Source organism: Cupressus sempervirens, chromosome 2 (genome assembly GCF_028749045.1).
Source record: "Cupressus sempervirens isolate cs-2001-9-10 chromosome 2, ASM2874904v1, whole genome shotgun sequence".
In the NCBI taxonomy this organism is placed as follows: Eukaryota; Viridiplantae; Streptophyta; class Pinopsida; order Cupressales; family Cupressaceae; genus Cupressus; species Cupressus sempervirens.
Genome location: NC_143119.1, coordinates 255,446,112 through 255,454,825, shown reverse-complemented (window position 1 = coordinate 255,454,825; position 8,714 = coordinate 255,446,112).

Sequence of the window (8,714 nt, the reverse complement as noted above, 5' to 3'; positions counted from 1 at the left end):
GCAGTCATTCTATGAGACCACTTAATTGGATCCAGAACTGTAATTCTACCTTTATTATTATAGCAAATTCTTCTCATGTGAATAGCAATTAAGAAGTATAGTATAGATAGTTCTAATATGTTTGGTATTTTCATGTTTCCTTTTCATGTATCTAAATGTATATTTTCAAAGAAAATGAATATATATGAGTAGCATTTCATTAGTTTCATTCTGGTTCTCGTCTCCTGTCTTAGTAATCTGTAGTCTTATGTGGTCTTGGAACAAAGAGTTGAGATCCATTTGCTTCCCCTTCAGGTTGTATGTCTAATATATTTTTCTATTGGAACAAAGTGCCAAGTAAATGCTTAATGTGTTTGACAGGGTTACTGGTTATGCTGAGAAGGATATTTTGTGAGAATGAGATCTGAATGAACATTGATGTTTGAATCACAAGGTGATTAGATAGATCAGATGTCTGGGTATACAGAATATGTCTTGATGTCACATATGTATGTTTTGGATTCATGAAATTGCCCAATGGATTAGGCACTGATCAGTTATAGGATCATTAGGTTTTGCTACATGTTTGAGGATTTTTTGAAGATCAACATCAATAATCAACACTTTTCCCTTTCATGTTGAAGAGCTATAATAGAATGCCATCACTTAGCTTTTGAGATTCTTAGATCTACATTTAGCTACTATAGATTGATGTTATTTCATGAGTTATTAGGAGAAATAAGGGTTTTATCTGCTTCATATTAGATTCAGTGTATGCTTTGACAACTGGTACCATATAAAGAATCTATAGGTCTACCTACCTATGTTTTGCAGAGCTTGAAGAAGAAGAAGGGTCAAGCCTTATAGTTGGTCTGGTGTCTGAATGGGCATGTTGAAAATGGGAGTTAGCTACCCTAGATGTGTCTTGTTCTCATCAGGGTAATTGGAAACGGGTAACATTTTCAAACACCAACACATCCATTCAAATAGCAATTTTATTTTTCTATTGTGAAATATTTCCTCTTGTATTATTTGCTTCAAGCTCTTGCTCCTTTGATTTCTCTTTGGTAAGCTATTTACATGTAGGTGATCTTGGTGCATTATGGAGTTAGATTTTATCAACTCTTACATGGTATCAGAGCCTCCCTACTACTTCTTGTTTGAAGGATTTTTGAAGCCATGATTCATAGACACAAACCCTAGTTTGTTTGTATTTTTTCTTCAATTGGGAGGAAGTGCACTTTTTTGGGAAAAAAATTTCAAAAAAAAAATTTTTTTATTTACACTTTCTTTTGTGAAAATCTTGTAAAAATGTACATTTTCATATATATGTTTTTAACAATTTTTTTTTTTCCAAAAAAGTGTAATTTTGTTTTGATTTTTCAAGGCACCACCATATCATTGCCAAAAGCCATCTATGGCCTCTCCAATAGAAACCTTCACTACCCCAGTAGCCTTTGGCCTTATACTGTGTTTATGTAACCTATTTTTTCTTAGTGACACTAGTAGTGCCACCTTGTTTAGTCACCACTACCACGGAGCAGAACCCACCCGAACACCACTACTAGGTAACGTCATTTTTTGGCTATTGACATCAACAAATGGGTAACCAAATTTTTTTCTAGCGACAGCTAGTTGACAGCCGTATGACTTTCAAATTTAATCTAGTGATTGTATTTTTCCAACAAGGTTTTTTTGGAGTAGTAGTTAGATTTCTGGCCATAACTTGAGCATATAGAGGTATTTTTTTGATCTGAAAGAAGCACTACAAAGCTAACTTAGAGATAGAGACAATGATGCTAGTTTCATTGGATTTTGAGTTTGTTTGAGCTCTTAATTTTTGTGTCAAAGTAAAGGCTTTTGTTTCCTCCTCTGCATCCACAATCTAGGTTCTTTTTCAATTTTTTTGGCTTTCATAGTTGTTTTTTGTGGTATTTGTGGGATATTATCTATTATGGGCGGGGGGGTATTTTATATTCTATAATTTAATTCAAAATAAGACCCTTCTACTTCCATCTTCTTTCTCTCAATGGTGGATCCATCTATGACCCATCTCGCACCACACAACTATCACACCTAGAAGGCATAAATGACATGGCTTCTCATGTCAAGGGGCTTATGGTCATGGCTGGATGAGAATCAACCTATTCTTACATGAGCTTTTGAGGTTCTTCAACATAGGAGCAAAATGGATGAGGCCATGGGATTGATTGCACTGAACATTTTAGATAGTTTACTATTTCACTTGGATGGTTTGACAACTTCATGAGCTTATTGGCTCAACTTTTAGACTTTTTTTGGCCAAGTGAATGATTTCTGGGCACTTCAGCTAGATGTAGAGTTGACTTCTTTGTCACTAGCCAACTTTCCCACCATTGAATACTTCTTGATGAAGTTTGAATCTCTATGTGCAGTTTTACAAGGATGTGGGAAAAACAAAATAGATGATGAGTGCATTTTTTTGATACTCTCAAAATTGCAAGGATAGTATCAAAAATTTTCTTCTACTTTCTACTCCACTATGGATGCCCTTGGTGGTAGACATAGGATGCCTACATTTGAGACACTTTGTGATCGATTGACATGGGAACAAGAAAAGATCCAATAGGTGGATGCCTCTGTCTCTTCCAACCAAGCATTGGTTGCTCAAAATTCTAAGGGGAAATCAAAGAAGAAAGAAAAATTGAATAAAGACACATCAAAATCTGATCCTAAGCCTCCAACTACTCCTCTAGCAAACCCTTTGAAGGGTAAGGATTCTTCTAAGTTTGTTGAGTCTACCTCCAAGACCAAGAAGAAATCTAGTGAGACCTATAGTTTTTGTGTCAAGGATGGACATCTCATTTCTAGGCGTTGAAAAAAATTGGAGGCTTTAGAGGAAGCCATGAAGGAGCATCATATTTTAGCCTCTCAGTCTTCATCCCCTCTATAGGAAAAGGTCATGCTCTTTTTGCTTGAGGTACAACTTTAGGGCCTACATGGATTCTTGATTCTGGTGCTGTTGCTTACATCACTTGCTCCTTGTGCTACCACACAGATTGTTTTTGGAAACTCTTCACAACCTTTAGTTTTGTGTTTTGGTTGTATTGCACTAGCTAGGGGCTCCCTTTAGGATGTTCTTTGTGTCCCTGAAATTTTGATGAACCTCTTGTCTATCTATCAAATTTGCCACTCTGGCTCTAGGAAGTTAGTTGAGTTCTCACCACATCATGTGGTTATCTGGGACTTACATGATTTTGAGATGATTATGGCTACTGGGAGTGTTGACTCTACATCTTTCCTTTATAGATTTGGTGGATATGAGTCTTCTGATGACATAGGTTCATGTTTAGTTTCACATGCAAATTTAGTAAGTAGACTTTGGCATGAACATTTTGGGCATGTCAATTATAGATATCTTCAATAGATGAGCACACATGCACTTTTTCTTGGGCTTCCCTAGATTTCCTATCCAAATGGTGTTTTTCAGGGTTGTGCACTTGACAAGCAACATTGGGACTCTTTTCCACATGGATGAGCCACTCATGCTTTAGCACCTTTGGATTTGATTCATAGTGACCTAATGTCATTTTCCACTCCTTTTTTGGGTGCTAGATATGTGCTTACATTTATTTATGACTTCTCAAATGCACATGGGTGTACTTTCTCAAGTACAAGTCTGACATCTTTGATTCATTTTGAGTTTTTAAGGCATTTGTAGAGAAGCAGTTTGGTCTTTCTATCCCATAGATATGCATGAACAATGGGGGGGAGTATGTGAACTAGGCTTTTAGATATTTTTGTTCTGAGCCTAGTCTTTAGCATCAATTTGCAGTGCCCTACACTCCTTAGTAGAATGGTGTGGTTGAGAGAAAGAACAGAACACTTCAGGAGATGGCTAATTGTATGATTTAGTTTAGGTACTTGGATTCATATTTTTGGGTAGAGGTGGGGTAGAGACAGTCAATTGTGCCAACTATATTTAGAATTGGATGCCTCACAAGATACTTCATCATATGACTCCTGAGGAGGCTTGGTCCCATGTCAAGCCTAATATATCATCATTCTGAGTTTTGGGGAGTATAGCATGGGCATTTATACCTAATGCTTAGAGAAAAGCAATGGAATAGAAGAGCTAACCACTCATTTTTTTTGGCTACTATGAGGATGTTAAGGCTTATAGGTTGTTTGATCCTAATTCCAAAGAGGTCCTATTTCAATGGGATGTCTAGTTTGATGAGAGCCCTTCTACAGTTCATTCCTCCCCTCCTGCGCTTGCTTCATCTCCCACTACTCCCACCTCTTTTCTAGGTTGTTCCATAGAGGATGAGGATGATGATCATGGTGATCCCCATTTATCTCTACTGTAAGATCCTACCTAAATGCCTAAATGGGCTCAAGCTATAGTTGAGGTTGCAGGATCTCTAGCTGGTGACCCTTCCACTTCTCGTTGCACCCATTCTCATACTATAGGTTCCAGTCTTCTTAGTCATGCTATTAGTGATATACCTTAGACATTTGCAGAAGCAACAGGACATTCGAAATGGGATAGTGCAATGGAGGAGCAATATTCTTCTTTGATGAACAATCATACATGGGATTTTTGTCCTCTTCCTAAAGGGAGAAAACTAGTGTGATGCAAATGGATTTATTGTACTAAGTATGTTGTTGATGGTTCGATTGATAAGCACAAGGCTCATCTTGTTGTAAATGTTTTTTTGTAGGTTAAGGGTATTGATTACACAGAGACATTTTCCCCTATCACCAAGATGAATTTGATTTTCCTTCTCTTATCCCTCACAGCTTCATAGGGATGGCCTATTTACCAAATGGATGTGAAGAGTGCCTTCGTGTATGGTGATATCATTGAGGAGATTTATATGGAGTAGCCTCTAGGTTTTGTTCAAGATCCCTCCTTGGTTTGTAGAATTTGACGCTCATCGTATGGTCTCAAACAAGCCCCTCAAGCTTGCTATGAGAAGATGGACTATTTTCTACTTTCTACAGGCTTCACTCACTACCATTCAAATCCCATGGTGTACATTCAACATCTTGGAGATGAGATTTTTATTCTTGTTCTATATGTTGATGATCTTATTCTCATAGATAGCTCATCATCTATGATTCAGGATGTTAAGCATGCATTGATGGACTAGTTTGAGATGAATGATCTTGGTTTGTTGCACTATTTTCTTTGTCTTTAGATTGTTTAGTCCTCTACTAGGATTTTTGTGTATCAATAGAAGTATGCTCTTAACATGCTTGATTGCAAGCCTACTACACCTTTTCAATAAGGTTTCACTTTGTCTACCTCTTGCTCTTTTCCTTTAGTGGATGCTACTTTGTATCAGTAGTTGGTTGGTAGCTTGTTGTACCTGACACACACTCATCTTGATCTCTCTTTTGTAGTTGGCCTTGTCTCTTAGTTTTCTTAGGAATCTCATGAGAGTCATTGTCAAGCTACTAGGCATATTTTGTGCTACATTTAGGGCACACTCATGTATGGCATTCATTACACCATAGGGAATCCACGCATTGTTTGCTACACTGACTTAGATTGGGTCAGTGATGTTGATGATTGGAAGTCTACTTCTAACTTTGTGTTTTGTCTTGGCTCTAGTCCTATCACATGGTTATGCAAAAAGCAACATGCTCAAGAACTTTCATCTATAGAAGCTAAGTACTAGACTGTAGTACTTGATAGTTAGGAGGCTTTATGGCTTTGGTAGCTGATGATTGAGTTTGGTTTTTCTCCTGATCATCCTAGTATTTTGTGGTGTGATAATCAGAGTGCCATTCACATTTCCTGCAACCCGGTGGAGTGTCAGCATACTGAGCACATTGAGTTGCATATGCACTTCATCTGTCAACTAATCCAAGATGGTGTTATTGCATTGGAGTACATTCCCACTGATGTATAGGTTGTTGTCATCTTCACTAAAACTTTTGCATCACTACACTATCTTCAGTTGTGGTCTATGCTTGGGGTTATAGAAGTTTTCCTTGGGGGACTAGTTGAGGTCTTCCTTCCTGCACTTCATATGTTTCTTTTCAGCATGTTTTTAGCTCTTTTTGGAGGAGAGCTTTTCCCATGAGGTTTTCCCTCTTTCTCCATTTTTATAGGTTGCATTACTTTGCATTGTACATGGGTACCTAACATGGCCTTGTTGTCAGGACCCATTCTACATTTTCTCTTAGTCTTGTGAGCTTAAGGAATTCCCCTAAGTTGCACTTAAGCTGGGGTGTTAGAGTAAATAAATACTTATTTATTTATTAATTATCTATTCTATTTCTTAAGCTTACTTAAGTAAATGCATGTAGTTAATAGTTGTAGTGATGAGTTGTTGACAAAATAGGAGTTTGTTCCCTTGTAGCATGTTTCACCTTTTTGTGAAAGAGTGCTTAGTTGTCAACCTTATCTTCTACCACCTTCCAGCTTGTTCTAAAAGCTTCATTAAGGCCTTTATAATTGGTCACTCTCTCATTGTAAAATCATCCATTCTCATTGCAATTTCATTTTCCTATTGTGAAATATTTTCTCTTTCATTGTTTGCTTCAAGATCTTGCTCCTTTGGTTTCTCTTCGGCAAGCTATTTGTATGCAGGTGATCTTGGTGCATTGTGGAGTTAGACTTTATCAACTTCTACAAACAACAGTATTGTAATTAGGTATACTTCATGAACATAGTAACCTACTAAAAAGAAATCAAAAATAAATATGAACTGCTAATAGTCTGAACATAGCAATTTCCAAATCCTACCAAGACTTAACATACAAGTACACATGCCAAAAAAGTGCTACTCCTATGAATTTTACATATTTATTTTCCCAAATGAGCACCTAGGGGACAAGTGGCACAATCTCAAGCTTTTCATTTCACATTTATGAAGCCAAGTCACAATTGCATCCCACTAAGTCATATAGAAACATAGTAAGTTAATACTTTAGAAATGAGGAAAAATAATAATCAAATATTTATGTTGAGACTCTAAGGTTGAGACACATTGAACCCAAGATACTTCCACTTGTCAAAGACCTATCAAGTGTCAAAATAGTGTCATCTTCTCAAGACCCCAAGGCCCATAGAACCAACACAACATATTAACTTATTTGTGCTCACTGGCTTTATCAATGAATTTTCAATCTTCACCATAATATCAACCTTTTCCATCTCCAACCATACCACACAAAAAATGAAACTGTAAATCAATATGCTTTTTTAGGCATTGAAGGTTAGCTTTTTTATTAAACAAATGGCTGTCTAACTATCACAATAGAGAGAATCTATCATTCATCAAAACCAATATTAGAACACAAATGTTTAAGACAAATGCATTATTGACAAGCATGATAGCTACCATGCATTCTATTTCCATAGTGTACAAAGAAACTACTACTTGTTGCTTACTCACCCAACTGAGAGCACCACTAAATCTAATGTAACATATCCAATGGTAGATCTCCTACTGCCTATAGCTTATCCAATCTAAATCTACATATCCATGAATGCAAATTGAATGTTAAGGTACTAAATCCCATGTATTGTTTTTCTTCAATGAGAGCATCTCTTCATTCATTCCTTCCATCCAAGAATCTCCCTTATGCATACTCATATCCTCTCTAATAGTCCTCAGCTCATCAGTGTTAGTAATCAAAACAAAAATGCAACCAAAATCTAACAATGAGTATCCAAAGGTTTATAATTTCCACCTAATACATGTAGACCTCCTTGATTGTTTAGATTGAGATTCATTCTCTTCTTCAAAACTTTCAAAAAATTTAGATCTCTCCCCTTTATTAGGCCTAGTAAAAGTGCATAGTTCATCTTTAACTGAAGTAAGTGGAACCTAAACTACATCCTTTCAAGTAAGAAAACCTAACTAGCATCTTCAAGCTTCAAGTCAAGATATGAATTAGATACACTTTTCCCTAATACAGATAAAACTCCTAAGGATGTTTACTCACCTATCAGAGAAAATATTTCTATCTTGGACTCCTATTAGATATTTCAATGCAAAGACAAAAAACGCTACTTCCATCACACTCGAAAATTGCCAAAGACCTCATCCCAAATCCATAATTTTTGTTTAGTTCTTTGGTCCCTCACATAAAGCACTACAAATAAGGGAGAAAATGCTTCACCCATGCAATAAATAATTACCTCCCTATTACTCAAAAGCCTGATCAACCATCTAAACCTTATGAGGTGGTAAAAGCTCAAATATATTCCTTGATCTAACTGAGGGTGATCCTTCTCTAATAATAAATACCATCCTTCATGTAGAATGGATCATTAAGCAAATAGGTGAATACATTAGCCAAAAACATCTAAAATGCCCTTTACTTGACCATTGTTCACTTGATGAATTGAATGTGGTAGCAAGAAAAGTACATTGTGCACTTGGTCAAAAACACAACAACAAATCAAGACAATAGAGAAAATTATCATTAAAAACCAGCCATAGCTATAAAAGAACAAGTGAGAACCTTACCAAATGATACATGCATCCCCATCTGAGTGATATGTAGCAACCAATATATAGGTTTCAAGCAAAGTAGACATCATGTAAGTGCCATCCCCATGACACTATGGATGAAGGGATAGATATTATAGAGGCTTTTAAGAATTTCCAAGAGGGACTAAGTAACACCCTCTTTAGAGATGAAAGATCACAAGCTTCTATGCTACAAAGAGAGAGCAAATTCCCAGACTGCACAGTCACATCTAATGTGAGTTAGGATATTATATTGTGGTG